This window comes from Salmo salar, chromosome 26 (genome assembly GCF_965601325.2).
Source record: "Salmo salar chromosome 26, fSalSal1, whole genome shotgun sequence".
Taxonomy (NCBI): Eukaryota; Metazoa; Chordata; class Actinopteri; order Salmoniformes; family Salmonidae; genus Salmo; species Salmo salar.
The window spans coordinates 36,327,210-36,345,129 of record NC_138316.1 but is presented as its reverse complement, the minus strand read 5'-3'; positions in this window follow the sequence as shown (position 1 = coordinate 36,345,129).

The window sequence follows — 17,920 nt, the reverse complement described above, 5'->3', positions numbered from 1 at the left end:
CATACTGATCATCACTCACATACTGATCATCTAACACATACTGATCATCACACACATACTGATCATCACACACATACTGACCATCACACACATACTGATCATCTAACACATACTGATCATCACACACATACTGATCATCACACACATACTGATCATCACACACATACTGACCATCACACACATACTGATCATCTAACACATACTGATCATCACACACATACTGATCATCATACACATACTGATCATCACACACATACTGACCATCACACACATACTGATCATCTAACACATACTGATCATCACTCACATACTGATCATCACACACATACTGACCATCACACACATACTGATCATCTAACACATACTGATCATCACTCACATACTGATCATCTAACACATACTGATCATCACTCACATACTGACCATCACACACATACTGATCATCACACACATACTGACCATCACACACATACTGATCATCTAACACATACTGATCATCACTCACAGTGACTTTGGGAAGTATTCAGACCCCTTGACTTTTTCCACATTTTGTTAGGTTGCACATTATTCTAAAATGTATTAAATAGTTTTTTTCCCTCATCAATCTACACCCAATACCCCATAGTGACAAAGCAAAAACAGGTTTAGAAATGTTCTATAATTTATAAAAAATAAAAAACTGAACTATCACATTTACATAAGTATTCAGACCCTTTTCTCAGTTGAAGCACCTTTGGCAGCAATTACAGCCTTGAGTTTTCTTTGGTATGACGCTACAAGCTTGGCACACCTGTATTTGGGGAGTTTCTCCCATTCTTCTCTGCAGATCCTCTCAAGCTCTGTCAGGTTGGATGGGGAGCGTTGCTGCACAGCTAGTTTCAGGTCTCTCCAGAGATGTTCGATTGGGTTCAAGTCCGGGCTCTGGCTGGGCCACTCAAGGACATTCAGAGACTAGTCCCAAAGCCACTCCTGCATTGTCTTGGCGGTGTGCTTAGGGTTTGTTGTCATGTTGGAAGTTTAATCTTTGCCCCAGTCTGAGGTCTGGAGCAGGTTTTTATCAAGGATCTCTCTGTACTTTGCTCCGTTCATCTTTGCCTCGATCCTGACTCGTCTCCCAGTCCCTGCCACTGAAAAACATCCCCACAGCATGATGCTGCCACCACCATACTTCACTGTAGTGATGATGCCATGTTTCCTCCAGACGTGACACTTGGCATTCAGGCCAAAGAGTTCGATCTTGGTTTCATCAGAACAGAGAATCTTGTTTCTCATGGTCTGAGAGTCAATAGGTGCCTTTTGACAAACTTCAAGCGGGCTGTCATGTGCCTTTTACTGAGGATTGGCTTCCGTCTGGGCACTCAACCAAGGCCTGATTGGTGGAGTGCTGCAGAGAGGGTTGTCCTTCTGGAAGGCTCTGTCAGCATGACCATCGGGCCCTTCTCCTTCGATTGCTCAGTTTGGCCGGGAGGCCAGCTCTAGGAAGAGTCATGGTGATTCCAAACTTCTTCCATTTAAGAATGGAGGCCACTGTGTTCTTGGGGACCTTCAATGCTGCAGACATTTTTTGGTACCCTTCCCCAGATCTGTGCCTCAACACAATCCTGTCTCGGAGCTCTATGGACAATTCCTTTGACCTCGTGGCCTGGTTTTTGCTCTGACATGCATTGTCAACTGTGGGACCGTATATAGACAGGTGTGTGCCTTTCCAAATCATGTCCAATCAATTGAATTTACCACAGGTGGACTCCAATCAAGTAGAAACATCTCAAGAATGATCAATGGAAACAGGATGCACCTGAGCTCAATTTCAAGTCTCATAGCAAAGGGTCTGAATACTTATGTAAAGGTATTTGTTTTTTTATTCTAATAAATTTGTTAAATTTTCTACAAACCTGTTTTTGTTTTGTCATTATGGGGTATTGTGTTAAGATTGCTGAGGATGTTTTTGTATTTAATCTATTTTAGAATAAGGCTGTAACGTAACAAAATGTGGAAAAAGTCAAGGGGTCTGAATGCCAAAGTCACCGTACTGTACATCACAGACACACACGCACGTACGTAAGCACGCAAACACACACCCGCACAGAATATCAGATAGTGTGCATACTGAGCTTCGACCTTTTCTCATTTGATTTAGGCCTACAACTTTCACATGAGGCGTTTTGGTGTTCCAGCGTGTTACATTGCTGCTCATGTTAGATGTCTTTGTAAGCTCCTCTGACAGGTCATTTATGACCCTATTGTCCCTTGAATGAGGCAACGAGGCGGGGTAGCGCTGGTTCTGTGCAGTGTGTCAAGAGTTTTAAAAAGCCCCATATTTTTAGGGATCTCAGTAGAGCCGTAAAGTTTCACAAGAAATACTCTATTTTGGCTTTGGACTGTGTTGTTACCCTCATCTGATTCTCTCTCTCTCTCTCTGACTGACACTGTCGTCTCCTCTTGTTTTTCAGAGGACGTTCTCTCTCTCTCTCACACACACACACACACACACACACACACACACACACACACACACACACACACCACACACACACACACACACACACACACACACACACACACACACAGAGAGACATCCACATAGAGACACACAAAAGACCCTTACACACACAGACACACAAGACACACACACACAGACACAGACACACACACACACACACACACACACACACACACACACACACACACACACACACACACACACACACACACACACTACCGCCCGTTTGCTCTCACAAGCTCCTCCCATGCCTCTATTTGCTTGTAGGGAAAGCACACTCAGACAAAATGTTAACCAAGGCTGTGTCTGAAAATTAATGGCACCCTATGCCCTATGTAGTGAATACTTCTGACTAGGGCCCATAGCGCTCTGCTCAAAAGTGGTGCACTATGGGCCCTAGTCTAAAGTAGTGCACTATGCAGGGAATTGGGTGCCATTTGGGACGAGTCCATGGCCTTTACTTACATGCCTCTCTGTTTTACTGCCCAGCGGTTTACTGTGCTTGTCTAACCTCCTAAAGCCACTAAACCCACAGCGGCTGATCTTTCTGTGTGTTAGCTAATCTCAGCCACTCCTGTTGACTGTAACAGGCTGTAGTACAAAGAGCTAGGAGATAGAGGTGGTCGTGCTGAGAAGGACAAATACACTACTCAACTGAACATTTATAGGGGCGGTCCAGTTCTGACGCTACTGGTTAAGGTTCTTGTAATTACAGGCCAAATACACGTGGCTATAAAGTTACACACTGACATTGGTTAAATGTCTTTGCTGTGACTGAGCAAAATGTACAAAAACAAGTTTTTGGCCAACCCTGTCTTTAGCCAAGACCCACTGTACTGGCCAACTATTTGGGAAAGAGTTTAGTAACACAGGTCAGAGTGGATTGAGGTTATATGGGACACACTTGTTGCGCAGCACAGTCCCGCCTTCTTTTAACCTTGTCCTAACCCTCAGCTAACCTTCCCCTAACCTTTCCCTCCCCCAATACAGCAGTTATTCCTGAATCCTAAAGCAGCTCCTCCCACTTTAACTTCAACCTTCCAACAACCTTCCCCTAACCTTCCCCTCCCCTCATACCTGCAGTCATTTTGTGAGGACAACCCAACTAGCCCCTGTGTTGTTAACCCTTCACAACCTTCCCCTCCCTCTCCATCCTGAGAGAGTGTGCACGTGTGGCTCCTAAGTGGCCACTGTGTTAGATCTACAGCCATTGAGAGAATGTAAAGACCCTGTACACTAACACAACAGCTGTTAAACCTTCAGCAGTTCTTAAGCTGAGCCCAGGTCAGTTTTAGTAGTATACTTTAGTACTGTATTTACGTAAAGTCAACCACTGCTCTTATCAGGGAACAGATAACATCAGCACCATGAACTTCTAAGTTTCATAAAACGTTGACTCTTAAAAGAAGAGTAGAGTCTTGAAGGAGGAATAGTCAGGTTGAAAGAGTGAACATGAGAATGATGAGAATTTTGTGTGTGTGTGTGTGTGTGTGTGTGTGTGTGTGTGTGTGTGTGTGTGTGTGTGTGTGTGTGTGTGTGTGTGTGTGTGTGTGTGTGTGTGTGTGTGTGTGTGTGCGCACATATGTGTGTCTGCATGTCTGTGTGTGTATGTGTGTGTGTGGTGTGTGCACATGTATGTGTCTGCATGTCTGCGTGTGTGTGTGTGTGTGTGTGGCGTGTATGACTCTCTTGCATGTCCAATCCATAGTCTCAACTCATTCCTCACACACCAAACAGAGGCCCATGTTTTCTAACTAAAGCCCATTCAACCAAAAACCACTTAGACCCCTAAAATAATATCCAGACAGACACACACACAGACAAAGACACACATGCACACGTTAATGCTAGAATACCCCGTCGGGAGCACCAGAATGAGAAGTTGACACAACGCACGCTCATTTGGGCAAATAATAGGCCTGCTTCTTATGCAGAGTTGTGGTTGAGTGCTCAAAGTTAAACAATTAAGGCATCTCAACTTATCGTGACTAATGGACAAGGTGTGTGCGCGTGTGTGTCAAAATCATGAAACATCCCATGCTACACATTTCTCTCTGCTATACAGTGCAGTGCATTCCAGATGTTTCTCTCTGCTATACAGTGTAGTGCATTCCAGATGTTTCTTTCTGCTATACAGTGCAGTGCATTCCAGATGTTTATCTCTGCTATACAGTGCAGTGCATTCCAGATGTTTCTCTCTGCTATACAGTGCAGTGCATTCCAGATGTTTCTCTCTGCTATACAGTGCAGTGCATTCCAGATGTTTCTCTCTACTATACAGTGTAGTGCATTCCAGATGTTTATCTCTGCTATACAGTGCAGTGCATTCCAGATGTTTATCTCTGCTATACAGTGCAGTGCATTCCAGATGTTTCTCTCTGCTATACAGTGTAGTGCATTCCAGATGTTCCCTAAACTGGCTGGTATAGGGCCCCTGGCAGTGTGTGTGTGCGGGTGGGTGGCGTGTGGGAGTGTGTGTGTCTCCGTGTGTGTGTGTGTGTGTCTGCGTGTGTGTGTGTGCATGTGTGTGTGTTTGTGTGTGTTCCACAGACTGGCTGGTTTAGCAGCCTCAGGCAATGTGTGTGTACAGTCGTGGCCAAAAGTTTTGAGAATGACACAAATATGAATTTCCACAAAGTTTGCTGCTTCAGTGTCTTTAGATATTTTTGTCAGATGTTACTATGGAATACTGAAGTATAATTACAAGCATTTCATAAGTGTCAAAGGCTTTTATTGACAATTACATGAAGTTGATGCAAAGAGTCAATATTTGCAGTGTTGACCCTTCTTTTTCAAGACCTCTGCAATCCGCCCTGGCATGCTGTCAATTAACTTCTGGGCCACATCTTGACTGATGGCAGCCCATTCTTGCAAAATCAATGCTTGGAATTTGTCAGAATTTGTCGGGTTTTGTTTGTCCACCCACCTCTTGAGGATTGACCACAAGTTCTCAATGGGATTAAGGTCTGGGGAGTTTCCTGGCCATGGACCCAAAATGTTGATGTTTTGTTCCCCGAGCCACTTAGTTATCTTATCTTAGTTACCTTATGGCAAGGTGCTCCATCATGCTGGAAAAGGCATTGTTCGTCACCAAACTGTTCCTGGATGGTTGGGAGAAGTTGCTCTCGGAGGATGTGTTGGTACCATTCTTTATTCATGGCTGTGTTCTTAGGCAAAATTGTGAGTGAGCCCATTCCCTTGGCTGAGAAGCAACCCCACACATGAATGGTCTCAGGATGCTTTACTGTTGGCATGACACAGAACTGATGGTAGTGTTCACCTTGTCTTCTCCGGACAAGCTTTTTTCCGGATGCCCCAAAGAATCAGAAAGGGGATTCATCAGAGAAAATGACTTTACCCCAGTCCTCAGCAGTCCAATCCCTGTACCTTTTGCAGAATATCAGTCTGTCCCTGATGTTTTTCCTGGAGAGAAGTGGCTTCTTTGCTGCCCTTCTTGACACCAGGCCATCCTCCAAAAGTCTTCGCCTCACTGTGCATGCAAATGCACTCACACCTGCCTGCTGCCATTCCTGAGCAAGCTCTGCACTGGTGGTGCCCCAATCCCACAGCTGAATCAACTTTAGGAGACTGTCCTGGCACTTGCTGGACTTTCTTGGGCGCCCTGAAGCCTTCTTCACAACAATTGAACCGCTCTCCTTGAAGTGAAGTTCTTGATGATCCGATAAATGGTTGATTTAGGTGCAATCTTACTGGCAGCAATATCCTTGCCTGTGAAGCCCTTTTTGTGCAAAGCAATGATGATGGCACGTGTTTCCTTGCAGGTAACCATGTTTGACAGAGGAAGAACAATGATTCCAAGTACCACCCTCCTTTTGAAACTTCCAGTCTGTTATTCGAACTCAATCAGCATGACAGAGTGATCTCCAGCCTTGTCCTCGTCAACACTCACACCAGTGTTAACGAGAGAATCACTGACATGATGTCAGCTGGTCCTTTTGTGGCAGGGCTGAAATGCAGTGGAAATTTTGGGGGGGATTCAGTTTATTTGCATGGCAAAGAGGGACTTTGCAATTAATTGCAATTCATCTGATCACTCTTTATAACAAATTGCCATCAAACTGAGGCAGCAGACTTTGTGAAAATTAATATTTGTGTCATTCTCAAAACTTTTGGCCACGACTGTACATGTGTGTGTCTGTGTGTGTATGCCTGCATGTGTGTGTGTGTATATGTGTGTGTGTGTGTGTGTCTGTGTGTGCGTACATGTGTGTATCCATGTCTGTCTGCATGTGTGTGTGTCTGTGTGTGCGTCTGTGTGTATGCATGTGTGTGCGTGTGTGTGTCTGCATGTCTGCCTGCATGTGTGTGTGTGTTTGTGTGTTCCACAGACTGGCTGGTTTATCAGCCTCAGGCAATGTGTGTGTGTGTGTGTGTGTGTGTGTGTGTGTGTGTGTGTGTGTGTGTGTGTGTGTGTGTGTGTGTGTGTGTGTGTGTGTGTGTGTGTGTGTGTGTGTGTGTGTGTGTGTGTGTGTGTGTGTGTGTGTGTGTGTGTGTGTGTGTGGGAATACATTTGTGTGAATGTGTGTGTATGCCTGCGTGAACATACCGTGCCTTCAAAAAGTATTCACACCCGTTGACTTTTTCCACGTTGTTGTTACAGCCTGAATTCAATATGGATTAAATTGTGATGTTTTTTTTCACTGGCCTACACACAATACCCCCTTAATGTCAAAGTGGAATTATGTTTTTAGAAATTTCTACTAATTCATTGAAAATGAAAAGCTGAAATGTTTTGAGTCAATTATTCAACCCCTTTGTTATGGCAAGCTTAAATAAGTTCAGGAGTAAACATATGCTTAACAAGTCACATAATAATGAGCTCACTCTGTAAGCAATAACAGTGTTTAACAAGATTTCTGACTGACTATCTCCCTCAGTCGAGCAGGGAATTAAAAACATAGATTCAGCCACAAAGACAGAGAGGTTCCAATTTTCCAATTGGTAGATGGGTAAAAAAAAAAACAGACATTCAATATCCCTTTGAGCATGGAGAAGTTATTAATTACATTTTGGATGGTGTATCAATACACCCAGTCACTATAAAGATACAAGTGTCCTTCCTAACTCAGTTGCCGGAGAGGAAGGAGACCGCTCAGGGATTTCAACAGGAGACCAATGGTGACTTTAAAACAGTTACAGAGTTTAATGGCTATGATAGGAGAAAACTGAAGATGAATCAACAACATTGCATTTACTCCACTATACTAACCTAATTGACAGAATGAAAAGAAGGAAGCCTGTACATGCATCCTGTTTGCAACAAAGCATTAAAGTAATACTGCAACAAAAATGTGGCAAAGCAATTAACTTTATGTACTTTTTGTCCCGAAAGAAAGTGTTATGTTTGAGGCAAATCCAATACACTGAGTACCACTCTCCATATTTTCTCCATATTTTCAAGCATAGTGGTGGCTGCATCATGTTATGGGTATGCTTGTAATCGTTAAGGACTGGAGAGTTTTTCAGTATAAAAAAAAAAACAGAATTGAGCTTAGCACAGGCAAAGTCCTAGAGGAAAACCTGGTTCAGTCTTCTTTCCACCAGACACTGGGAGATTCACCTTTCAGCAGGACAATAACCTATAACACAAGGCCACATCTACACTGGAGCTACCAAGAAAACTATTCATGTTCCTGACTGGCAGAGTTTTGACACATCCTATGGCAAAACCTGAAAATGGTTGTCTAGCAATGTTACAGAGATTGAATCATTTTGAAAAGAATAATGGGCAAATGTTGCACAATCCAGGTGTAGAAAGCTCTTATAGACTTACCCAGAAAGATTCATAGCTGTAATCGCTGCCAAAAGCGCTTTTACAAAGTATTGACTGAGGGGTGTGAATACTTATGTAAATGAGATATTTCTGTATTTAATTTTCAATACATTTCTGAAAACATGTTTTCACTTTGTCATTATGGGATTTTGTGTGTAGATGGGTGAGACAAAAATGGATTTAATCCATTTTGAATTCAGGATGTAGCACAACAAAATGTGGAATAAGTCAAGGGGTAAGAATACTTTCTGTAGGCACTGTATGTGTGTGTGTGCATGTCTGCCTGCCTGCATGTGTGTGTGTGTTCTACAGACTGGCTCAGCCTCAGGCAGTCTCTTTGTTCCTCCTACAGTGGCTTTCTAAGTCAATGCAGGCTCTGGTCCAAGACTACCACAGGAGAAAGTGTTAGGAACAGATGTCTACCTCGATCATTCCTCTATTCGCAGGGTCATACAGCAATTTGTACATCTGCAATTTGTCATATATACTACACCCTATTCCCTATATAGTGCACTACTTTTGACCAGAGGCCTAAAGGCCCTGGCGTCCCCTTTTCAATTAACCCCTATCGCCAGTATCTGGGTTAAGACTAAATAATATACAAGAAAGTCTCACCTTTCTGCTGTAAAATAGATAGAAGATGTAGACCTAGAGCATTGTGTGATGTGGTGAACATGTCTTTATGTTACGCAGAAAAGACCCAAGGGAAGGACTCAGTTTGGTTCATATCACTCTGAGGGCGTCCAAGTTCATTCAGGTCTTCACATTACTTTCGAAGGTACTATAGTCATTTGAAAACACATATTTTTCAGACTATTCACATTACAGGACATTTTTTACTAAAGTCAGATTGGATGCAATAAACCCCGTGTGTGAAAACCTCCTCCCAGTGAACACATAGTCAGCGTATGAGACCGACGTGGGAATTGAACCCACAACCTTGATCTTCCCGCGGCCAGCACCACAGCACCACACTCCAACCCACTGAGCCACCTGGCAGCAGTCCCATTGACCAGACAATGTCTGGCTTAGCCACACATTCCCCCATGAATTCACTTCCTAGCAGCTTTCATCACACATCCACTAACACAGAGAAACCCAAAACAAGACTCCAACGAACACTATGCAGACTATAGTCTATAGATATCAGCCATGTTAATGTAGCTCAGGTGTAAGTCATGAACATGAACAGCTTTAGTCACACATCCACTAACACAGGGAAACCCAAAACAAACTCAAATGTACAGACTATCCACCGTGTCTGTGTAGCTTAATGCAGCTCTATCACTCATCAAGACATGTCTAAGTCAGGAACATGAACAGCATTAGATACACATCCTCAACAAGAGAGAGACAGAAGCATCCAATTCTACAATGCCATCTTGGACTTAACATGGCTGCATCACTCAAGACTAGGGGAGACAGACTGAATCATTCGAAAAGTTTTCAACAAAGAGTCAAACATACTGTGTACTCAAAAAATAAAAGGTTATTGCAACTCCCAAAAAGACCAAAAGCAAGCTTTGACAAATCCTAAATGAGGTCAAAACATGTCTGCTTTAAAAAATAAATTAAAAAATACAGTATTTTTGGGAGATGCCATGACATTTTCTCTCATGGAATATATGACATTACCCAGGTAAGGACCATGTGGATGCCCCCGACGGGTCCGATAGGCTGTTTGGAGTGTTTATCTGACTGTATTTAAAAATACATTTCTTTTTTTTACTTTCCCCCTTCTAAAACCAAAGTTGCGCCCCTGTACTGAGTACCCACCCAGTCCTAAGTCAAGTCCCTATAGAAGCAGGTCTGGGGACCGACATGGTCACAGTGATGTTGCTGACTGTATCATCCTGGTTGAATGACTCTCAGTATCAGAAGGGAATAAGCAGGAAATCCTGCGTTCTCCAACCAGGATTTCTGGGAAAGCTGGGAAATTTGGGAAAGTTACCAGAATTGTGCAACCTTAATAGGGATAGTTATTCAGCCCTGATTCAGTCAGTTGTAATGTGATAGGTTGTGATAATGTGAGTGACCACCACTTTCCCCGTCCCCAGTACAGGGTCCATCTCTACAGAAAGGTTATGTCCTGAAAACCTGTGTTTTAAAGGAAACGTCTCATTACTGTGTGCCTAAAAAAATGGGACAGATATTCTGTCAGGCTCTGCCTCTTTATACCACTTGTTCTCTCTTCAATAGCCTCTCTGGCATTTTACTGCATGTCTGAAATTCACAGACAAATTTAATGCCATCTTTCATCTCTATTCAACTACTAACCCATGGGCCAAGAGACAGACCAGTATTTTCTATTGAATTTGGTGCTTCAAAAAAAAGTACTGGGCCATACAACCATGCAAATTCCAGACAAATAATTCAGGAGAAATCAGGAGAAATCCAACTTTAAACATTCAGGCGTGTTTCTGCGTATCATTAGGGGTCATTAGATATTGGTCAGATGCGAGCTTTTCAAAACATCATGTACTCAACATTTTAACCGGAATTTTGTGGTTCCTGATCCAAAAGGCCAAATTGAGAGCAAAAAACCCAACATATCTTTATGATCCTCAGCTCTTCAGCCCAACGCCAGATGGATCAGCAGGAGCACGCTGCTTTATTCAATCACACTGGAGAAAATGTTCCACATTTCAGAAGATGCAGAGAGAAGAATGAATGAATGCATTGTATCCTGGTCCACTCAATATCTTCTCACATAGTGTATACTGTAGAAAAAGACGTTGGGGACCTTTTCTACTGCTTGTAAAGAGTTGTTCTTTTGACATGTCATCTGTGTCTCATTTGTTGTCTACACCCCAAAAACACCCCGTCTCTCTCTCCCTTACTCCCACACGCCACTCACAGCAGACCCACTCAGAGGATCAGGTTTTCCATTGAGTGTGTGTGTGTGTGTGTGTGTGTGTGTGTGTGTGTGTGTGTGTGTGTGTGTGTGTGTGTGTGTGTGTGTGTGTGTGTGTGTGTGTGTGTGTGTGTGTGTGTGTGTGTGTGTGTGTGTGTGTACCCACCTGGTCGTCGTATCTGTAGGTAAGGAACTGGTCCTCGGTAGTGTCCTCCAGGAAACTGCCCTGAGGGGACAGAGCAAACTCAGGCAGGAACACGGCATCCTGGGTCTGGGTCGCTCCACACTGAGGAGACAGGAGGTATAAAATAAAAAGATGAATAGAAAACTTGAAATCCCCCAAGAAGAGATAACTGGTAACTCTGTTCCCCAAGAAGAGATCCCTGGTAACTCTGTTCCCAAGAAGAGATCCCTGGTAACTCTGTTCCCAAGAAGAGATCCCTGGTAACTCTGTTCCCAAGAAGAGATCCCTGGTAACTCTGTTCCCAAGAAGAGATCCCTGGTAACTCTGTTCCCCAAGAAGAGATCCCTGGTAACTCTGTTCCCAAGAAGAGATCCCTGGTAACTCTGTTCCCCAAGAAGAGATCCCTGGTAACTCTGTTCCCAAGAAGAGATCCCTGGTAACTCTGTTCCCAAGAAGAGATCCCTGGTAACTCTGTTCCCAAGAAGAGATCCCTGGTAACTCTGTTCCCAAGAAGAGATCCCTGGTAACTCTGTTCCCAAGAAGAGATCCCTGGTAACTCTGTTCCCAAGAAGAGATCCCTGGTAACTCTGTTCCCCAAGAAGAGATCCCTGGTAACTCTGTTCCCAAGAAGAGATCCCTGGTAACTCTGTTCCCCAAGAAGAGATCCCTGGTAACTCTGTTCCCAAGAAGAGATCCCTGGTAACTCTGTTCCCAAGAAGAGATCCCTGGTAACTCTGTTCCCAAGAAGAGATCCCTGGTAACTCTGTTCCCCAAGAAGAGATCCCTGGTAACTCTGTTCCCAAGAAGAGATCCCTGGTAACTCTGTTCCCCAAGAAGAGATCCCTGGTAACTCTGTTCCCCAAGAAGAGATCCCTGGTAACTCTGTTAGAGGTTTTACCTGAATAGAGCTAATAATGTGAACTTCTCCCAACACACACACACACACACACACACACACACACACACACACACACACAGGCATGTATGTGTGTTGATATCAGTGAGTCCCTAGTGAAAGCCTAAGTGTGTGATGTACTGTAGCATTAAGACTACAGTAGGTGGGGACACAGATTTTTAGTGAAGACACGTAGGGCCGGATAGAGCAGCAGTATGGCTGGCATGGTTTCTCCCTAAGGATCAACACGCTTTCATCATGCTATCCAACTGACACGCACACACACACACACACACACACACACACACACACACACACACACACACACACACACACACACACACACACACACACACACACACACACACACACACACACACACACACACACACACACACACACACACACGAGAGAGAAGAGAGTCAGACACACACTCTTTCATCAGTAACTTGGTGGGTGTCTGACAGGACACCAGAGAAGACACCAGCTGAGAGGCAGGACTTCAGTCTTCTCCCACTGAGCTGTCCTCCAGACAGACACAACCCTGCACCCAGACTCCAGCATAAACAAAGCCCATGTGTGAAGCCCCGTCCCCCACCCCACCCGGACACACAAAGCACACTGCCATCTGTATGAACTGGGGCTGAGTCCCAAATGGTACCCGATTCCCTATATAGTTCACAGGTTTTGACAAGAACTCAATGGGCGCTGGTCTAAAGTAGTGCATATGAAAGGAATAGGGATCCCTTTGGGATGCATCCTGTGACCCCCCCTATATATAAGTCTGGACCAGAGGAACCAAAATAAACACAGACACACGTCCGTCTCTCAGGTGTCGACAGATATGACTTTTAAGTAGAGTGCCCATTCTGTCTGAAAGGGCTAAAACAGTAGTTACCCTGGAAACAGGCTGGCTGGTGGAGACACTAATGTTGTCAGACTCAGACAGCAGGCTCTGAGTCCACTGGGTTTGACAGGCATTACCACAGGCAGAGCAGAGCAGACACAATGTTGAGTCACTGTGAGACAAATATATACATATTGTTTATGATTCAGTGCAGTTTATGATTCAGTGCAGTGCAGAAGAGGTTCTGTCTGGTCCATAAATTATAGAACGTGCCTGTACCCTTGAACACACGTTCACACGTGCAAACACACACACACACACACACACACACACACACACACACACACACACACACACACACACACACACACACACACACACACACACACACACACACACACACACACACACACACACTGGGCCCTCCCCACAGCACTCCAAAACACTATCAAGCAGCACACACCCAGAGTGTCTATATCCCCTGTAAAGGTTTGGAAAGAAGCCACCTTTGGAGCAGCAATCCATCTATGCCCACATCTGGCCAGACTCACACTCTCTCTAACACACACCTGCATGCATGCACACACACACACACACACACACACACACACACACAAACTCTAACACACACCTGCATGCACGCACGCACACACAGACACACATCAACAAACACACACACAAACACAACACACACACACACACACACACACACACACACACACACACACACACACACACATACACACACACACTCTCTCTCTCTCTCTAACACACACCTGCACACACACACACTCTCTCTCACACACCCTCCTGCTGTGAAGTCACTGGGTCATGGCGTAACAGCCCACCATAACAGCTAGACCTCTAATTGAGTTTACACACCACTAGAGTGACCGTGTCTGGGCTATCCTGCCCTTTGGAGGGCACAGCTGGTCTCTCTCTCCCTCTCTCTCCGTCTCTCGCTCGTTCTTTCTGTCTCTCTCTTTCTGTCTCTCTCTCTTTCTGTCTGTCTCTGTCTCTCTCTTTCTGTCTGTCTCTTTTTGTCTCTTTCTTTCTCTCTCTTTCAGTCTCTCTCTTTCTATCTCTATCTCTCTGTAACTCTCTCGCTCCATCTCTGTCTCTCACTCTCTCTGTATCTCTCTTTCTGTCTCTCTCCTGGTCTCTCAATCTCTTTTGCAAGGGTCATGTGTCGCTTCAATGTCTGTAGGAACAGAGAAAACACCACTAAGTATAGTTTACACAACACCCCAGAGTGTGTCTGTGGTGTGTGTGTGTGTGTATGTGTGAGTATGTGTGTGTGTGTGCGTGCGTGCGTGGTGTATGTATGTGTGTACGCACGTGTGTGTGAGTCTGTATGTATGTATGTATGTATGTATGTATGTATGTATGTATGTATGTATGTATGTATGTATGTATGTATGTATGTATGTGTGTGTGTGTGTGTGTGTTACAGTGGGGCAGTGAGTCACTTTAGAGGAGGGAAGGACCAACGGATTAGAGGGACAGTCCAACTCACATTACAAAAGTATCTCTTTCTGAATAAATGTGACTGGTTACAGGATCAGGGGTGTTGGATGCTAATGCCTTCTTGGCCATGTGACTTCATTACAAACTGGTATTGGATCTGTAAATATAAATAAAGATGTTAAAATATGAGCCTAGTTCAGCCAAGGAAAAAGCACTGAGTTACAGCATATAGGAAGAAAGACAGGATCCTTCCCGGATAGACATGATTGGCGGAGATAATGAAGAGGTTGGTCATGCTTTTACAGGTGAATTATTAAGGAGATGGGTGGGGCTAAGGCTTAAGAGGGTGTGAACAATGCTGAATGGGTGTAAACAAAGAAAGCTCTGTTGCAAGCGTGAAAATCTAATCAAAATCTTTCAAGGCCATTTCCCCCAACTTGTCTCCTAAGTAGGTTTACAACACAGGAGGTTGGTGGCACCTTAATTGGGGAGGATGGGCTCGTAGTAATGGCTGGAACAGAATCAGTGGAATAGTATTAATTACAGGATCAGTCAAATATTTGGACACACCCACTCATTCAAGGGTTTTTCTTTATTTTTACTATTTTCTACATTGTAGAATAATAGTGAACACATCCAAACTATGAAATAACACATATGGCATCATGTAATAAGCAGTAAAGTATATTTTATATTTGAGATTCTTAAGTAGCCACCATTTGCCTTGATGACAGCTTTGCACACTCTTGGTATTCTCTCGACCACCTTCATGAGATTGTCACCTGGAATGCCTTTTAATTAACAGGTGTGCCTTGTTAAAAGTTATTTCCTTCTTAATGCGTTTGAGACAATCAGTTGTGCTGTGACAAGGTAGGAGGGTATACAGAAGATCACACTATTTGGTAAAAGAACAAATCAAATAAACAAAGAGAAACAACATTCTATCATTACTTAAGACACGAAGGTCAGTCAATCTGGAAAATTAAGAACTAACTTTTAAGAAGTTTCTTCGAGTGCAGTCGCAAAAACCATCAAGTGCTATGATGAAACTGGCTCTCATGAGGACCGCCACAGGAAAGGAAGACCCAGAGTTACCTCTGCTGCAGAGGATAAGTTCATTAGAGTTACCAGCCTCAGACTTTGCAGCCCAAATAAATGCTTCAGAGTTCAAGTTACAGACACATCTCAACATCAACTGTTCAGAGGAGACTGTGTGAATCAGGCCTTCATGGTTGAATTGTTGCAAAGAAACCACTACTAAAAGATATCAATAAGAAGAAGAGACTTGCTTGGACCAAGAAACATGAGCAATGGACATTAGACCAGTGGAAATCTGTCCTTTGGTCTGACGAGTCCAAATTTGAGATTTTTGGTTCCAACCGCCGTGTCTTTATGAGACGCAGAGTAGGTGAACGGATGATCTCCGCATGTGTGGTTCCTACCGTGAAGCTAGGAGGAGGAGGTGTGATGGTGTGGGGGTGCTTTGCTGGTGACACTGTCAGTGATTTACTTAGAATTCAAGGCACACTTAACCAGCATGGCTACCACAGCATTCTGCAGCGATACACCATCCCATCTGGTTTGCGCTTAGTGGGACTATCATTTGTTTTTCAACAGGACAATGACCCAACACACCTCCAAGCTGTGTAAGAGCTATTTGACCAAGAAGGAGAGTGATGAGTGCTGCATCAGATGACCTGGCCTCCACAATCACCCGACCTCAACCCAATTCAGATGGTTTGGACCGCAGAGTGAAAGAAAAGCAGCCAACAAGTGGGAACTCCTTCAAGAAAAGCATGCCAGGTGAAGCTGGTTAAGAGAATTCCAAGAGTGTGCAAAGCTGTCATCAAGGCAAAGGGTGGCTACTTTGAAGAATCTCAAATATAAAATACATTTTGATTTGCTTAACACTTTTTTGCTTACTACATGAATCCATGTGTTATTTCATAGTTTGGATGTCTTCACTATTATTCTAAAATGTAGAAAACAGTAAAAATTAAGAAAAACCCTTGAATGAGTAGGTGTGTCTAAACTTTTGACTGGTACTGTACATCATACACATGGTTTGATGCCATTCGCTCCGTTCCAGCCATTATTATGAGCTGTCCTCCCTTCAGCATCTTCCACTGGTTTACAAGTTTATTAACTTTGAAGCAGCATCATTTTCCCCAACTACAGTGGGGGAAGTAATGTTTCTCCAACTACAGTGGGGGAAGTAATGGTTTCTCCAACTGCAGCGGGGGAAGTAATGTTTTCTCCAACTACAGTGGGGGAAGTAATGTTTTCTCCAACTACAGTGGGGGAAGTAATGTTTCTCCAACTACAGTGGGGGAAGTAATGGTTTCTCCAACTACAGTGGGGGAAGTAATGTTTCTCCAACTACAGTGGGGGAAGTAATGGTTTCTCCAACTGCAGCGGGGGAAGTAATGTTTTCTCCAACTACAGTGGGGGAAGTAATGTTTTCTCCAACTACAGTGGGGGAAGTAATGTTTTCTCCAACTACAGTGGGGGAAGTAATGTTTCTCCAACATCTCTAGGAGACAGAACCGTCTCCTCCCTGAGCGGCATGACAGCTGCTTGGTCCCATGGTGTTTATACTTGCGTACTATTGTTTGTACAGATGAACGCGGTACCTTCAGGTGTTTGGAAATTCACCCAAGGATGAACCAGACTTGTGGAGGTCTACAATGTTTTTTCTGAGGTCTTGGCTGATTTCTTTTGATTTCCCCATGATGTCAAGCAAAGAGGCACTGAGTTTGAAGGTAGGCCTTGAAATACATCCACAGGTAGACCTCCAATTGACTCAAATTATGTCAATTAGCCTATCAGAAGCTTCTAAAGCCATAACATACTTTTCTGGAATTTTCCAAGCTAAAGGCCCAGTCAACTTAGTGTATGTAAACTTCTGACCCACTGGAATTGAGATACAGTGAAATAATCTGTCTGTAAACAATTGTTGGAAAAATTACTTGTATCATGCACAAAGTAGATGTCCTAACCGACTTGCCAAAACTATAGTTTGTTAACAAGACATTTGTGGAGTGGTTGAAAACAAGTTTTAATGACTCCAACCTAAGTGTATGTAAACTTCTGACTTCAACTGTACAATTTTGAAGCTCTGAGTTTTTTTAATGTAAAAATTAAATTAAATAAAAAAATCCTCATGGAGGAATCTGGTCACAAATTAAGTCACCTATTATGATATAATGCACTTGAATGTTGATGTCACTGCACAGTTGATGCAAGCACACACGTTTTCTAGCCATCAAATTACTTTCAAATATATAATGGAGACACGGTCTTCATAAAAGGATACTGTTTTAATATTATTATTATATATTTTTTTGATGTAACATTTATTTAACTTGGTAAGTCATCT